This window comes from Aedes aegypti, chromosome 3, assembly GCF_002204515.2.
Source record: "Aedes aegypti strain LVP_AGWG chromosome 3, AaegL5.0 Primary Assembly, whole genome shotgun sequence".
In the NCBI taxonomy this organism is placed as follows: Eukaryota; Metazoa; Arthropoda; class Insecta; order Diptera; family Culicidae; genus Aedes; species Aedes aegypti.
In genome coordinates, this window is record NC_035109.1 from 53,806,887 (window position 1) to 53,822,071 (window position 15,185).

General features: G+C 36.8%; 1 protein-coding gene across 8 annotated transcripts in view; it reads left to right on the forward strand.

Moving 5' to 3' along the window:
• Positions 1-511: 511 nt before the first annotated feature.
• The window catches only part of LOC5579912 (adenylate cyclase type 6), a 611,840-nt gene continuing 597,166 nt past the window's right edge, over positions 512-15,185 (forward strand). For 2 of the 8 annotated variants that reach the window (XM_021848826.1, XM_021848824.1), the window contains exons 1-2: positions 512-1,287; positions 13,858-14,396. The gene's annotated coding sequence lies outside the window, so the exon portion shown is untranslated. Of the gene's footprint in view, positions 1,288-12,354; positions 12,798-13,857; positions 14,397-15,185 lie in introns of all 8 variants that reach the window. The other 6 variants (XM_021848827.1, XM_021848823.1, XM_021848828.1 and 3 more) reach the window with 6 other exon arrangements.

Consider the following 15,185-nt stretch of genomic DNA (forward strand, 5'->3'; position numbering starts at 1 on the left):
AGCTCAGTATCGACATACGGAATATCGAGTAAAGGAGAGTTTACTGTATTACATTTTGTCTAAATATCTTTTCTATATGCAAAAAAAAAACAAACACCCTGAAATTTTTATCCAGATCGAAGAACATCGATACAAGCTGATGATGCGGCTCTCGTGAATTAGCTCCTCACATTATTCACAAATGGTTTTCAAATCTCTTACCGAACATCTACTTATCTCAAACCGTGTCAGATTACCTACCCTGGACCCCCCTGAACCCCGGACGTGTGCCTCGTAAGTTTAAGTCGCGAAAAACATGTAAACAAATTTCCACACTCCATAGCTTTCCACTCACCGCCGAGAGTGCCAACCGCCCTCGGAAAAGAGACTGATATCGTGAGAGTGAGAACCCCTCCACCCAACTCCGAAATTTCCCAGTTTCAGGGCGCGCGTAGCGAATGCGATGTTTTCCGAGCAACATCCGGTGTCGTCGTCGGTTGTGGAGACGCTCTACGACGGAATGGTATCCCGATGAATCGGCATCGCAGCCTCACTTGGTCGGTGGACGTCGCGCAAGGTGAACGCGTTTTTCTCTGCTTCCGGTTTTCGCGTCTGGCAGGATTAAATCCCTCCACCCTTGGACAGTGTGTCTGTGTGTATCGGTTAGTGTGTTTTTTTTTGGTGGGGCGGCTCTTTGTGAGGCTGGGCCTTCCAGGAATAATAACAGGGCATCATTCCCTCCCCGATACACCCCGGCTTTGCATATCCGCTCGTTTATCCCCCGGATGCCGTTGGAATGCGCCTACTTCGTGGCAGTGATTCAGATTCGGTCACCTGTTGAAACGACGACGTTCGGCTGTTTTGCGTAGTGACGGGCAAGCTGCATCTAGTTGACCGTGGAAAGTTCTTGCGGAGATTTGGGCCACCGCCTGCTTTGTCAGGGGTCCGCACAAAGGATCAAAGCAATATCCCCAATTTTGGACCGACAACGTGTGTGCTGATATCGAGACTAGACGAGTGAGAGATTATTTATTTAAACGGGTCGTGTCGTGGTGGCCATAGGCCCGCCGGGATGATGCGTTGAATAACGGAAAGGGAAATACCGCACAACCAGTACACAACAGTTGTAGCCGTCTATTCAAGTTTTCCGCGTTGAAGGTTGCTCGCTGCACGGCAGTTCCAAGAGAATATAAATAAATACCAAGTTGATGTTGAAATTTAGAGTAAATATTTTCTGTGCAAACTCTGTGTACCGGCAGTACCCATTGCCTGTAGAATACCGCCTAGTGATACTTGCAAAGTGAATTCGTAAGTGTGTGTTAGGGCGTTCCAGAATAAAAAAATAAAAAAAATCGAAAAGTCAGAATGTTCAACCCTAAAACGAAAGTTATCATTATTGAGGTGAAAATTAATTGAAGCCATACTTGATATCTGTGGAGCACGTACTACTTCTGTTAACGCTTGAAATTGGATCAGTTCTTTACTGACTGCTGATGATAAATGACTTCAATTCATATTCATCTTGATTTTTGAAAAACAAAAATCAAGTTTAAAAAAAATCGTTTAGAGGTTCTGCCAAATCAATATATTGAGCTTTCAAGTGGGATAATTTTATAAAAATATTCACTCTTATTGCCTACAAAATCTTTCAAACAATATTCAATTTTTCATGTAAGTTTTCGATAAGTATTCAATTTAAAACACTTGTACGACTTTTTATCCCAAAATTAAAAAATGCTATCCGATGGCACTATATACAACAAATATTTGAGTTATAAAAGATCGAAAAAAAAAATTGTCAGGCAGCTGAGATATTGATATTCATAGCAGCGTATGTCAAATTTCATATAAAATGCTCAAATCTGGAAAGCTCTTGGTTTTCTTGGCCTTTTCAATGCTACTGGGTTTATATTTTGCCACAATGTGCTACGTTTTGAAATGCTTCTTATTGCAAAGTTTCTGACAATTTGGACGAGAAAACGTAAAGTGAATCATGGGCGTGCACAATTGTTTGAAATTATATCAGTTTTAAAAATTTGAAATTGTGTTTGACATTGAGTTATTAAATTTTATATCACTCACTTTTTGAAAAGTTTCACCATATCGAAAAACTTACAAACCTAGTGCGTGTAAATTTGAGCATTTCGTATGAAAATCGACATGCGCTGCCATTAGAGTATTGTGGGGTAAAAGTTCGACCTTAGTGGAATACTCAATATTTCCAGAAAAACTACAACAGTCGAAAAGAAATCAATACTACACAGTGAACCTTCAACCCACTGGCTAAAATTTTTTGTGCCGCACGGCTCAGTCCAATCTAATTGATGAATTGGCCGCTTATCCAGGAAACACTAAACCTGGGTGGCCAATATTACCTTAAACTACTGTATACATCGCTAATGGGTTCGGTTTTGAAAAGTTTGATATTGTTCCATCAAATGACATTATTGATTACTTATCCGGGAATTCTGGGACATGTTACGGAATCACTAGGTAGTCAATGTTCGTTTCGATACTTGAAGATATCTCTGATGAATACTGTATTCAACAAATTTTGATGTGCTCTACATGCTCAGCTCTACAAAATTTTTGAATTGGCCACTTATCATAGAATCCCGGAACCTGTAACGGAATGTTACTTTTGGTAACTGAAAATATCTCTGATAAATTTTCTATGGAATTCTGCAAATTTTGATATCCCACACGGCTCAGTTCTATCAAATGTTTGAATTTGCCACTTCTCCGGAAATCCCGGAACCTGTAACGAAACCGCAGGGTGACCAATGTTGACTAAGGTAACTTAATGAGTCTCTCATGAATTCTATATGAAATTCTGAAAAGTTTGAAGTGCCGCACTGGTTAGTTCTTCCATAAACATAAATTGACCACTACTCCTGATTCAATGGGTTGAAAAATGGCTGCGAAATTCGCAAGTCAAATCCGGGTCAATATGACCAGTACACCTTTAACGTAACTTTTTTTTGTGTGCTCACATTTAAAAACTAAGTTGAATTTACTAAGTATCAGTATGAATTTGACTCAAAAATTCGAACCCCACTGATTCGAACTTTTGCCTCACTATGGGTCAACCAACAATGGTTTCGACCGAAAATTAAAATTTTCACGCTTAAAACCAACAAATAGGAAAAAAACTTCCCAAATCTCTATCGATTTCTTTAATAAATGTTGTAAACGTCGTCTCTTACTTGAACAGCATTCGAACCACCAAGACGTTTATAACATTAGTTTTGAATTGAGCTAGAAACCTCAAAAAAAAAAAATCCTTGCCCTCTCGACCTGTTGCTCCACTTCACTCTATTCCGAAAAGCACTATAAGTAAATGGGAAAATTCCCATTTCTTTTTTCTAAATTCTCTTTTTATCAAAAGTTTAAACGTGAATACAACAACACAAGTACACAAATTTAGCAATAATTTAGTTATCAATTTACAAAGAAATTTTGTAATATGGTTATCATCATTTAATAATTAACATAAACACATATTTGTTAGTTGAACATCAAAATGTTACGACATCATGCTATCACTGAGTTCAGGTCGATAATTAAACGTTTGTCACATTTTTTATGTAAAACATTCTGGCTGTTGGCAATATGGCTTAAATTTGCGCTTCAAGCAAATTTACAACATTTTGAATGAAGATTAACCTACACGCTGTGAACTAGACTACCGAAGTTCGTACATTCGTACATTTTGTTTTCAAATTATGGTTTCATAAGGCAAAGAAAGCTATGAATTTCAACCCGATTTATAATGGTGAATTTTCATAAATGGTTGTAGCGTTACGTAATAAATGGACGCTGCCCAACGCTACACACTTAGATTTTTTTCACGAGCTCGGCTGTGCGAATCTCGGTTCCTCGATTTTAACCGAGACTCAGCTAACAAATTGTCCGGTTGCTTAGCAACGAAGCACGATATACTGATACTCGGCTTTTATTTGCTGAGATCCCAGGAAATTTGTTTGCCGACTACTTGGCTGTGCGGATCTCGGTTAAAATTAGCCGAGACTCGGCATTCTAAATTAAGTGTGTATGTGGTTACGGCTCAACAAGACATTACACCAGAGTAAGTTTATGCCTAAAATGATATTATTTGAATGTAGTTTCCAAGATTATTTTCAAAGTTCATATTAAAAGCTTAAAACTTTAAAAAAATCGATTTTTTTGCATATATGTCACCTTTGCAACTACGTGTGAGAAGATCATTATGAGCAATAAAAATACAAATTACAAGATTTTTCTTGGAAAATGATGAAATTTGCGTTTGGGACAGTTTTGCGATTATGCGTATACTATGTCAATTATGCAAATTGTAGTTTTTTTTTGTCCAGAAACAACTTTACCTTCCATACCAAGGTGCTCAAATGGCATAATCTTCCAGTTTTGATTTTTGTCCCGCATCTCCATACATTCAACGCACTGTGCGACATAAGTAATTTTCACACGGTTTGGAGTATATTAATTGAAGAGATTAAAACACTTATTTCTTCAAAACTTTACAAGCAAGCAGCACGCGTTCAAAAATTGGGATTTTCTATCATTTTCAAACAAAAACTTAATAGGGTAATTTGCCCATTATTGCGGTATAAGAATTGAACCCTCATTATTAATCGAAAGCTCTATTTTCTATAAATATTATTGATGATGATGAAAGCTTATAGTATTCCCAAGCTGTACCAGATAATGCTTTGAAAATAAAACGATTTTAATCGTTGGAAGAACAGTTGTAAATGATGCATCAAGAAAAGCCTATATTTCTTTTATTATTATTTCTTCGATTATTTCTTTTCCGTCATAAAGCTTGAAAAACAGCTCCTTTAAAGACATCGCAATATATATGGCTTAGTTTTGTAAATATTTGAAATCAGGAATGTGTCAAACTTACTTCATAAAAATATAATAAGCCAATGTTTAAAACCATACAAGAATATTGAATTTATTATGCTTGATTGTATGGAGCCATGTCTTCAAAGTTTGTACGGATAATTTTCAGACACCCTGTAACAGAGCGGTGTAAGCAGTGGTTAGGTCATAGACGATTAAAGACATAGTTGTCGGGTTCAGATTGGGTTTCACTTCACTTTACAAGTTTGACAGATCGCAGTATAATTTTCACGGCATACTAGATTTTGATCTCTTACCTCATGTACCATTAAATTTTGGACAACCGCAAGGAACATTGAGATCTTTATTTCGTATTTGGGTAGGTTTCGAAAGTTGAAAATGTGACTTACGTCGTTTTGTAACTCCGAAAATTAAACAATACAAAAGTGAAAATTGAGGAAGGGTTTCGTTCTACTTCGTCGTAAGCGCTATTATCCGTCGTATCAAACTTTAAATGTTCCACTACGGCGAATATTCAAACTTACCTGCAACATAGATTCATTATAGGGGGGTCTGTACATAGCAGGGTTGGTAACCATCGGTTTCGTCACTGACCGATGACGAAAACTTGAGAAAAATATTCAGTGCGTAAAAGATCGTCACTTCCTTTGTTTTCAATGACTGGCGAGGAGACCACGACGAAACAAAGCCGCAAAAAGTCCACGAGTAATATTTTTCGTCACTCTTCCCGTCACCCCTCCGCACTGAATCAACATAAGCTTCTAATCGTCACCGAGCGCACAATTGCAGAAAAAGAGAGTCTGAGCCACAAACTACTAGTCAACAAGGTGTCTTGTGTTAGCAATTAGGCAAGCACATTGCCAAGAAGTTGTGTTAGCTATGTCGGTAGGCGCGTGCTATTGATAATCTAAAGGTTTTTTGTTCAACTCCGGAAGCGCGCAGATTTGTTTTTTTGCGAGTTCCTTTTTTTGGTCGGCCTTTCAATTGGCACCGATAAGTTGTCTGCCTTTCCATTCAAGCTGAACATGTTTAACGAAAACACATACAGAGAGAAACGGCAAAGATTTTTCGTCGCGACGAGGTGCTTGGTTGCTGGTAGTTGGGCGTCTAAGTTTGCGCTGAGCTGAGGTAGTGACGAAAGCTTTTTATTTTTCGTCACCGTCACTGATAGTCTGTCGAATCCGGCGACTAATAACAACCCTGGTCTGTAGCCTTGAGGTTACGCTTTCGCTTCATAAGCGGAAGGTCATGGATTCGATTCCCAGCCCCTCCACAAAAAAACCCGTCCAGTCACCAGAAGACGCTTTACGGAGGACCGTGCTTTGGGGAGCACATCCATCCTCCGTCAGTATCAGATGGTGACTGAGACAAACTGATCCTCTTCGCAGGCGCTAGCCTCACTAACAGCAGAGCTCTCTCCTACCTGCTCGGTGAGAGAGTAAAAGAGTAGGAGAGAGTGAAAGAAAATGTAAATATAGATAAGTTAAAAATAGATCTGTATCGGTAAAGAAGATACAGATCAACTGATTCCGGCACAATAGTGGCCACAAGCACAGAGTGCCTTATATAAAAAAATAGATTCATTATCCAAGTGTAATTTTGTGAGAGCTGTTATGGTTCGTACAATTGTACACCAAAAATACAATAAATCTACCGTATTTTGGTAAATAACTTCAGTTCAATTATCCACTTTGCACTTTTTCACCGAAATCGCATGGACGAACACGATTTGAGAGAAATGCTTAGCGATCGACTGAGCCACACCACTTTCCAACACAAGTTTATTTCCGCCCCTGTGGGTGACTTACTTCGCCGGGCACTTATTTTCACTATGGAAAACCTTCGTACTTCTCCACTGAAGGATTTCATTCCAATCAAACGCCGCAAAACTTCAATAAATCACCAAATTTTACGAAATTTCCTCAACCGCCGCGTAAAAATGAGAATGTAAACAAAGTTCAATCCGTCGTACTGAGAAAAAAAAAGCTTGTGCGCATCAATGTGTGCGCGACGTTCGACGTAAAAATACGGTTCCTTTGATTGTGTTGCTTTCGCTGTACTGTGAGCAAATACCATAATTGTACGGTCAAAAAGAATTGTGTTCATATGTTTGAGCTGAATTTTGATGACGAACAATTAATTTTAAAGAAAATTAGTATATTCCATCATGCTGAAGGAATGGAGGGAGATGCCCGTAGATCTATATATTCTAGTAAAACATTTTATTATAGCGTTGATATATTGTGTTTTATCCACTCAATACATCACAGTGAGCCGTAAGTTGTGAGACGAATCTGGAAACTGATTGCGACGGAGTTGAAAACGATACGACGGATTGAGAATACGGTAAGATGCATTTTCTTTTTCTTTTTCAAGAAGAGATCAAGATTTTTCAAAATGTTATTGTACAATGCTAAAGCCGTTTTGAGAAAGAATTGTTTGGCATCGGTTTGTATCAGCATCATTCACTGCAATACTGGGAAAATTGCAGTTCTCACTGATCAATGCTTAATACGATGGATACTAGCACATCACCCTAGTTCAAAGTGGAATGTGTAGAATTTTGTCTGCGGAACACGTAGAATCGATAAACTCAGTTTGCTTACTTTTTGTGATACGACTGTTTCGATAAGTTTTCGAGACATTCTTAAATATCTGGGTTTGATTCCCGGTCGATTCAGGAAATTTTCTGGACTTGCCTGAACATGGAGATGTAATGCCAAGAAGAAGCTTTGTACTAGAAAGACAATAAACGTTACGTTTTAAAGTAAATTAGAATCCGGATAAATACTTTTCTTGGCACTTTTGATTCACTTCGGCAGTGGTTTTTTTTAAAGCTACTGAGCCCACATTTGGCCACAATATACGTCATGATGAGTGCTTGTGCCCAAGTAGCTATGCACCCTATTACGGTATTATGATCCAAAGTGGTGTTTAATCAGCAATTATTTAGTTGTTTCGAAACTTCAACCAACTTGTTAGCGAAAAATGCTTTAGAAAATTGTGGAGTACTACCAATTATGATGTATTGCAAAAGCATAGCTCACTTTTCAAATGTATTTAACGTAAAGATGCACCAAAGCAAAAATTCAAATTTTCAAAACATCAATTCTATAGAACTAATCTGCGGTTTGAGCTGAAAACTTAATCGATTTGTCACACGTTGGTGGTGGCAACCTTAAAGAGTAAGATATGAATAAAGGAATTTGTTCTTATTATTCATATTGTTTGAAATATCAATACATTTTGCATATTAATATGGAAGTACCAGAGAAGACAGCGTATGAAGGTCCTACTAAGAATAAACATTTGAACAAGTTAGTTAAAAAGTTTTCTGTAAGATCTTTTGGCACTCAATATTTTTTTTAAATATTCTATGACATGATGATATGAGACACCTTTTGCAAAATTAATCGAAAATGGTCCTGATCAATATAAAAAAATGTCTACAAGTGCTTAGAATAAAGTGGGATAAAAGTTCGACCTTAGTGAAATGTTCAATAGGTATTTCCAGAAAACAGCTGAAAAATATAAATACCACAAAATATTTACCGTAATTTCGGGTGAAATTGATCACTTTTCACGGTTTTTCTTGTCTGTTTTCTGAAATGTTGACAATGCAAAACAACTGAATGCAGGAAAACAATTATGAAGGTGAGCCTCATTGACTCAAGTATTCAAATTTCCTACCTAATGTAATATTAGTGCTAAAAAATATGTCTAAAATAAAAAATCGGGAGATCTCATTTCGGGGTAAAATTGATCACTTATTAATGCCATTATTGTTAGTTTTCAAAACAACTTTACATAATAAATTTGAGACCCCTGAATCCGAATATGCTTGCCAAATTCTTAACAATACAATATTTATAGAAATAATGAATGTTTAAATTTCAAGAATAACGCAGAAAACGCCTAAATGTATGCAATTTCCTAAGGAATTTTCTGATATATACCAGAAATTCAATTATTTTAACCAAATCAACGAATTGGTACGAGTTTTGGTTGTGAAATCTAGTTTGGGGATATATCTTAAGTATCCTCACAAACTTTCAGGATTATACCATGTCCAAATCCTTGTCTAGAACTAGAAGTTTATTGATGTTTGTCAACACTGCACCGTACAAGATTTTGAAATTTAATAGAAATGAACATTTTTGAATACAAAAAACTTCACAACACACAGTTTGGACACACTTACGACAAACAACGTTCATTCACTGCAGGTTACATTGATGTTTGTGCTTCATTAGGAAGAAATAAAATCGAGTGACACAGTGATCAATTTCACCCTACTGCTCAATTTCACCCGAATTTATGGTACCCATTTTTAGTTAAAATATTTTTAATATTGATTGTCTTTCCACCGGTGCACAGTGCGTTGAATGTATGGAGATGTGGGACAAAAATAAGAACTGGAAGATCAAGCCCATTTGAGCACCTTGGTATGGAAGGGAAAGTTGTTTTTGATCGAAAGCGCAACAATTTGCATTAATAGCGTATACTATACACATAATCGCAAAACTGTCCCAAGCGCCAATTTCATTCTTTTTCACGAAAAACCTTGCAATTTGTACTTTTATTGCTCATAATGTGTTAGAAGTTATTTGCGAATACGTTTCTTCTCACACGTAGCTGCAAAAGTAACTTATACGCCTTGATGCAAAAATATTTCAAACTGGAAATTTTAACATAAAATTTGAATAAAATCTTGGAAACTACATTTAAAATATATTATACCACATAGCATTGCAAGATTTACGGATTTTTTATCACAAACATCTCATTTTCATACTTGTGCTTGTTTAGTAGTGTACCTAAAAATAGTCAAAAATCTCGAAGAGTTGCAGGGAGTTGCAGCTGTATTTTTCAGACCTCTTAGAGGACACTCTAAGGAACATGTTTGTGCGTGATTTAGGGTGGAACTTTTTTTTTTGTATCGATAATCAAAGTTACATGTTAGTATTTCATAAGTTTAATTTCATAGCCAGATCAACGTGCCGATTTCTCATAATCAAAGTTAACATTGGTGTTATTATCCCATCAAATATACTTTACCAACCTTCAGCCATGTTCTCTTCTAGATTTTGATTGAATGGATTGGTTTCAACACTCTCCGTACTAGTTGACAGGAATGCTAAAACATGCGACAAGGTTTAGTTTTTCTGTTACTCCGACAACTGTCACTTTCAAAGCTTGTTGTAGTAGTTTTAGTGCTTTGGTATAGCTTAACAATACTTGTTTCAATAGTGGATGCTATCTTTAAACACTTGTGGATACTCATTATCGCCCAATAAAATATCTTGAAATTTGATTTTTGTCTATGGAGCAACGCACTGTGCGGTGGGGAAAAATTTCGCAGACTGAAACGGTAAATATACATATTTTTGTTACAGGAATACATATTACTGGCCATAAAGTGATGTTTGTATAAAAATACACACTATCTTTTGAACGTAAATATTGCCAAAAAGCGAACGAACCTGATGTAGTGGTTATAAAAGAAGCCTTCCATGCCGAGGACCTGGGATCGAATCCCATTCCCGAGATAGTCGCTTATGACGTAAGATGTTATAGTGATGACTTCAGAAGGGAAGTAAAGCCGTTGGTCACGGATAGTAGGGCTAAAAATCTCGGTAATGAAGATAGAAAAAATATCTCTTGACAGGGTTCATTTTAAAAATAGCAGTTTCCCGCTAAACTAGGGTAAGTCGTGTAATTTTGATGACTTTTTTTTCACTCGATCAGGCATTAAACGCACAGTAGAATGATTTTGATGATACGTTATGTTTCTTGTAGTTAATCCAAATCAAACAAAATCATTTTGGACCATCCTGTATCCTGGTATAAATTCTACTGTTCCTTTATTTAGCTTCTGATAGTGGTTTGTGATACAATAGAATAAACACATACTAACAGACGTAACACTTACAACGAAGCGCAATCAAACTCATAGTCACGATGTCCTCGATGTACGCCAAATGCTAAAAACGATATGTTTGGCCGGTGGGCCAACAGATGGCGGTAATGTAAAACGTCAAAAATGATGCGAGCGCTGCAGGTGGTATTTATTGAATCGATCATCGAAAAGGTGGTCGATGGACAATGATGGGAGTAGGACGTCTGTTTGTCTGTGGAGTATGGTTGGTACACATATTGGTGCGTTGCACAAACAGGCATGTTTCGCTAATCTTAATAAACAGAGAATTAGTTGAAATGTGACTTTTTCTTATTACCTTAAATTACAATGTTTCAGCGCCCTGACAACATTATTTTTATCGCGGAAATGTTAATTACAAATAGCGATATCGGATATACTGCCCTTGTTCGCAAGGATGACGTAAGCGCCATTGACGTCTACGGCATATTTTTGTTATTTGATCTTGAATAACGAATGCACGAGGATTTTTTCATCGCAGGTACCGTTTTGACTCAAATTCCGAAAATAACTCATTTTCCAAACAGTGGCAATTTTAAAGGTAAGAATTTATATTTTTACAACTTTTAAATGAAGAACAAAATACAAGAATTGATCACGCTGTGATGAAATTTAAATGATTTTCTTGAAAAATCGCTATAAAAAGACGAGTGTTCGAAATTTTTTTCATGTTTGGGATTTGCGACAAAATGGTATCTAGATGAGGGTTAAAATAAATACTGAGGCAAATGGACTATCAAAATACATTAAATTCCCTTGTGAAAATTCGAAGCAAGAAATCGAGTTGAAATTCATAAATTTGCCTTATGAAACCATAATTTGAAAACAATAAATGCTTTCTCGCCTTCCTTAGCCGAGTGGTTAGAGTCCATGGCTACAAAGCAAAGCCATGCTGAAGGTGTCTGGGTGCGATTCCCGTTTGGTCTAGGATCCTTTCGTAATGGAAATTTCCTTGACTTCCCTGGGAATAGAGTATCATCGTACCTGCCACACGATATGCGAATGCAAAAATGGAAACATTGGCAAAGACAGCTTTCAGTTAATAACTGTGGAAGTGCTCATGGAAGCTGAGAGGCAGGCCTGTGCCGGTAAGGACGTAATGCCAAGAAGAATAAAAAATGCTTTTTCGGTAACATGGAATCAAAACAAGAATCTTGCGATTGATAGGCTCATGCGTACACCACGCGAACATGGGCAGTATAGTTTTCAAGTATTTTAAATTGAATATATACTACAAAATGACACATAACATTAAACTAACAACTGTTTTGTTGGGTTGTGCATGAAACAAAATTGAATATTTTCTAAAATAATTACACTCTACTCTTACAACAATAAGAACAGTAAGTTAACATTTTAAAAACAGTAAGCTTTTAAAAACATGCCGAAAGTTGAATTTTTTTTTAACAAAAATAACATTTTTTCATATATTGATCTGCTGGAACCTCAAAACGATTTTTAGCAACTTTATTTGTTCCACAATAATGTATAAAACATATCTTACGGTCTGGGCTTTGTTGTGCTTGAGCACCATGACTTATCGTACATCATTTTTTTCTGGGCCACCCTAGTGTCTATATGTCGTTTTAGATGAATAATCATAATAATTGTTCCGAAAAAAAGTGTATCTGAGCAACATTTTTGATCCTAGCAGCACATCGTTCAATCCCCTTCGCTGTAAGTAACCCAGAAAACACGTGCTGAGGTGCGTTTCTTCATGTGAATTGTGAGCAGCTAGCTCGCACAAGGCATGCTTCGATGGTGTTTAAAACCGCGTTATCAGTGTTTAGATTAGTCTCGTGTGTAAAAGTGGGAAAAATCACTAATGATTCAATGTAATTGCCGGCTGTGGTTAGCCAGTGTAAATAGATCTTTATCCAGTGTGTTTGTAGTGCGGTTGCTACTACTGCTGCTGCCTGTGGTTTCAAAGTGAATGCACGAGGATTTTTTCCTCGCAGGTACCGTTTTGACATGCCGAACATAACTCATTTTCCAAACAGTGGCAATTTTAAAGGTAAGAATTGATATTTTTACAACTTTTAAATGAAGAACAAAATACAAGAATTGATCAAGCTGTGATGAAATTGAAATGATTTTCTTGAAAAATCGCTATAAAAAGTCGAGTGTTCGAAATATTTTTCATGTTTGGGACTTGCGACAAAATGGTATCTAGATGAGGGTTAAAATAAACACTGAGCCAAATGGTTTATCAAAATACATTAAATTACCTTGTGAAAATTCGAAACAAGAAATCGAGTTGAAATTCATAAATTTGCCTTATGAAACCATAATTTGAAAACAATAAATGCATTCTCGCCTTCCTTAGCCGAGTGGTTAGAGTCCACGGCTACAAAGCAAAGCCATGCTGAAGGTGTCTGGGTGCGATTCCCGTTTGGTCTAGGATGCTTTCGTAATGGAAATTTCCTTGACTTTCCTGGGAATAGAGTATCATCGTACCTGCCACACGACATACGAATGCAAAAATGGAAACATTGGCAAAGACAGCTTTCAGTTAATAACTGTGGAAGTGCTCATTAAAGCTGGGAGGCAGGCCTGTGCCGGTAAGGACTTAATGCCAAGAAGAATAAAAAATGCTTTTTCGGTAACATGGAATCAAAACAAAAACCTTGCGATTGATAGGCTCATGCGTACACCACGCGAACATGGGCAGTATAGTTTTCAAGTATTTTAAATTGAATATATACAAGAAAATGACACAACATTAAACTAACAACTGTTTTGTTGGGTTGTGCATGAAACAAAATTGAATATTTTTTAAAATAATTACACTCTACTCTTACAACAATAAGAACAGTAAGTTAACGTTTTAAAAATAGTAAGCTTTAAAAAACATGCCGAAAGTTAAAATTTGTTGATTTTTTTTAAGCAAAATAACATTTTTTCATATATTGATCTGCTAGAACCTCAAAACGATTTTTAGCAACTTTATTTGTTCCACAATAATGCTAATTATAAAGCGTATCTTTCGGTCTAGGCTTTGTTGTGATTGAGCACCATGACTTTTCGGACATCGATTTTTTCACGGCCACCCTATTGTCTATATGTCGTTCTAGATGAATAATCATAATAATTGTTGCGAAAAAAAGTGTATCTGAGCAACATTTTTGATCCTAGCAGCACATCGTTCAATCCCCTTCGCTGCAAGTAACCCAGAAAACACGTGCTGAGGTGCGTTTCTTCATGTGAATCGTGAGCAGCTAGCTCGCACAAGGCATGCTTCGATGGTGTTTAAAACCGCGTTATCAGTGTTTAGATTAGTCTCGTGTGTAAAAGTGGGAAAAATCACTAATGATTCAATGTAATTGCCGGCTGCGGTTAGCCAGTGTAAATAGATCTTTATCCAGTGTGTTTGTAGTGCGGTTGCTACTACTGCTGCTGCCTGTGGTTTCAAAGTGAGTGTGAGAATCAGCGGAAAAAGTGATCTGGTTATTGGCTTTGGTTAGCCGATTGTGTTGAGTTAATCGGGAGAATAGTGCTACCGTTTCGGAGGGTATAATTGGAGATCTCGCAGTAGATCTGATAGAAACTTGGCTCTAGTTGAACGTGGAAAGCATCGACTCACAGCTCGGTTCAAGGTCAACCGGAGAACAAGGTAAGCAGACAGTTTTATTGCTCAAACATTGACATGGGGTGGGGTAAAATTTTGAATGCATTTTGGAAATTCGAGGCGGAACACTTACCTTACTCAACTATTTTATAGGATGGTAATGGAGTGGTTTGAAACCTTCTCATTCAGATATGCATTTGCTTAAATGATCGATTATTTGCATTTTTTAATTCCTTTATTAGTATCATATCGAACATTAGTTTTATTTCTTATATCTAGGTGATCTGTGTTCGGTGACTTAATTATCTTAATTTGGTAAAACTAAATTAAGCTATTATTAACATTTTGTCAACAACATACAGTTTCCATTCTTTGCGATTTGGAAGGAAATCTTGATTCTTCTAATGGTGTTCAAGATCATTTGTCTAGTACTGAAAAATAATGTTATTGTATCATTGAAAAGTTTTGTTTCTGTAGCACAAAGAAGTACCATTTTATTGCTTTAGGTAGTTTTAAAAGCTTCCAAGAACACAAGGAATTTGTGTACGCACAGCTTGAGGGTATAATGCGCACTGTTAGATAAGTTTATGATAAACCTAAGCTCTCTTTCATGGTCTTGCTTTTCAAACGCATCTCCCCACCACCAGATCTTTGAGAGCCATTATTGATGAATCGGTTCTCTATTTAACTGTAGAAAGATTTCCTCATGGGTGCTTTTCCGATACAAAGCGAATCGAAAGCGGATTATCTGACCAATGAGCGGATTATTTCCAAATCTTGGAGTTGATTTTTTTTTCCATTCAAGAGAACTGTCGACCGGACAAAAGAAGATGA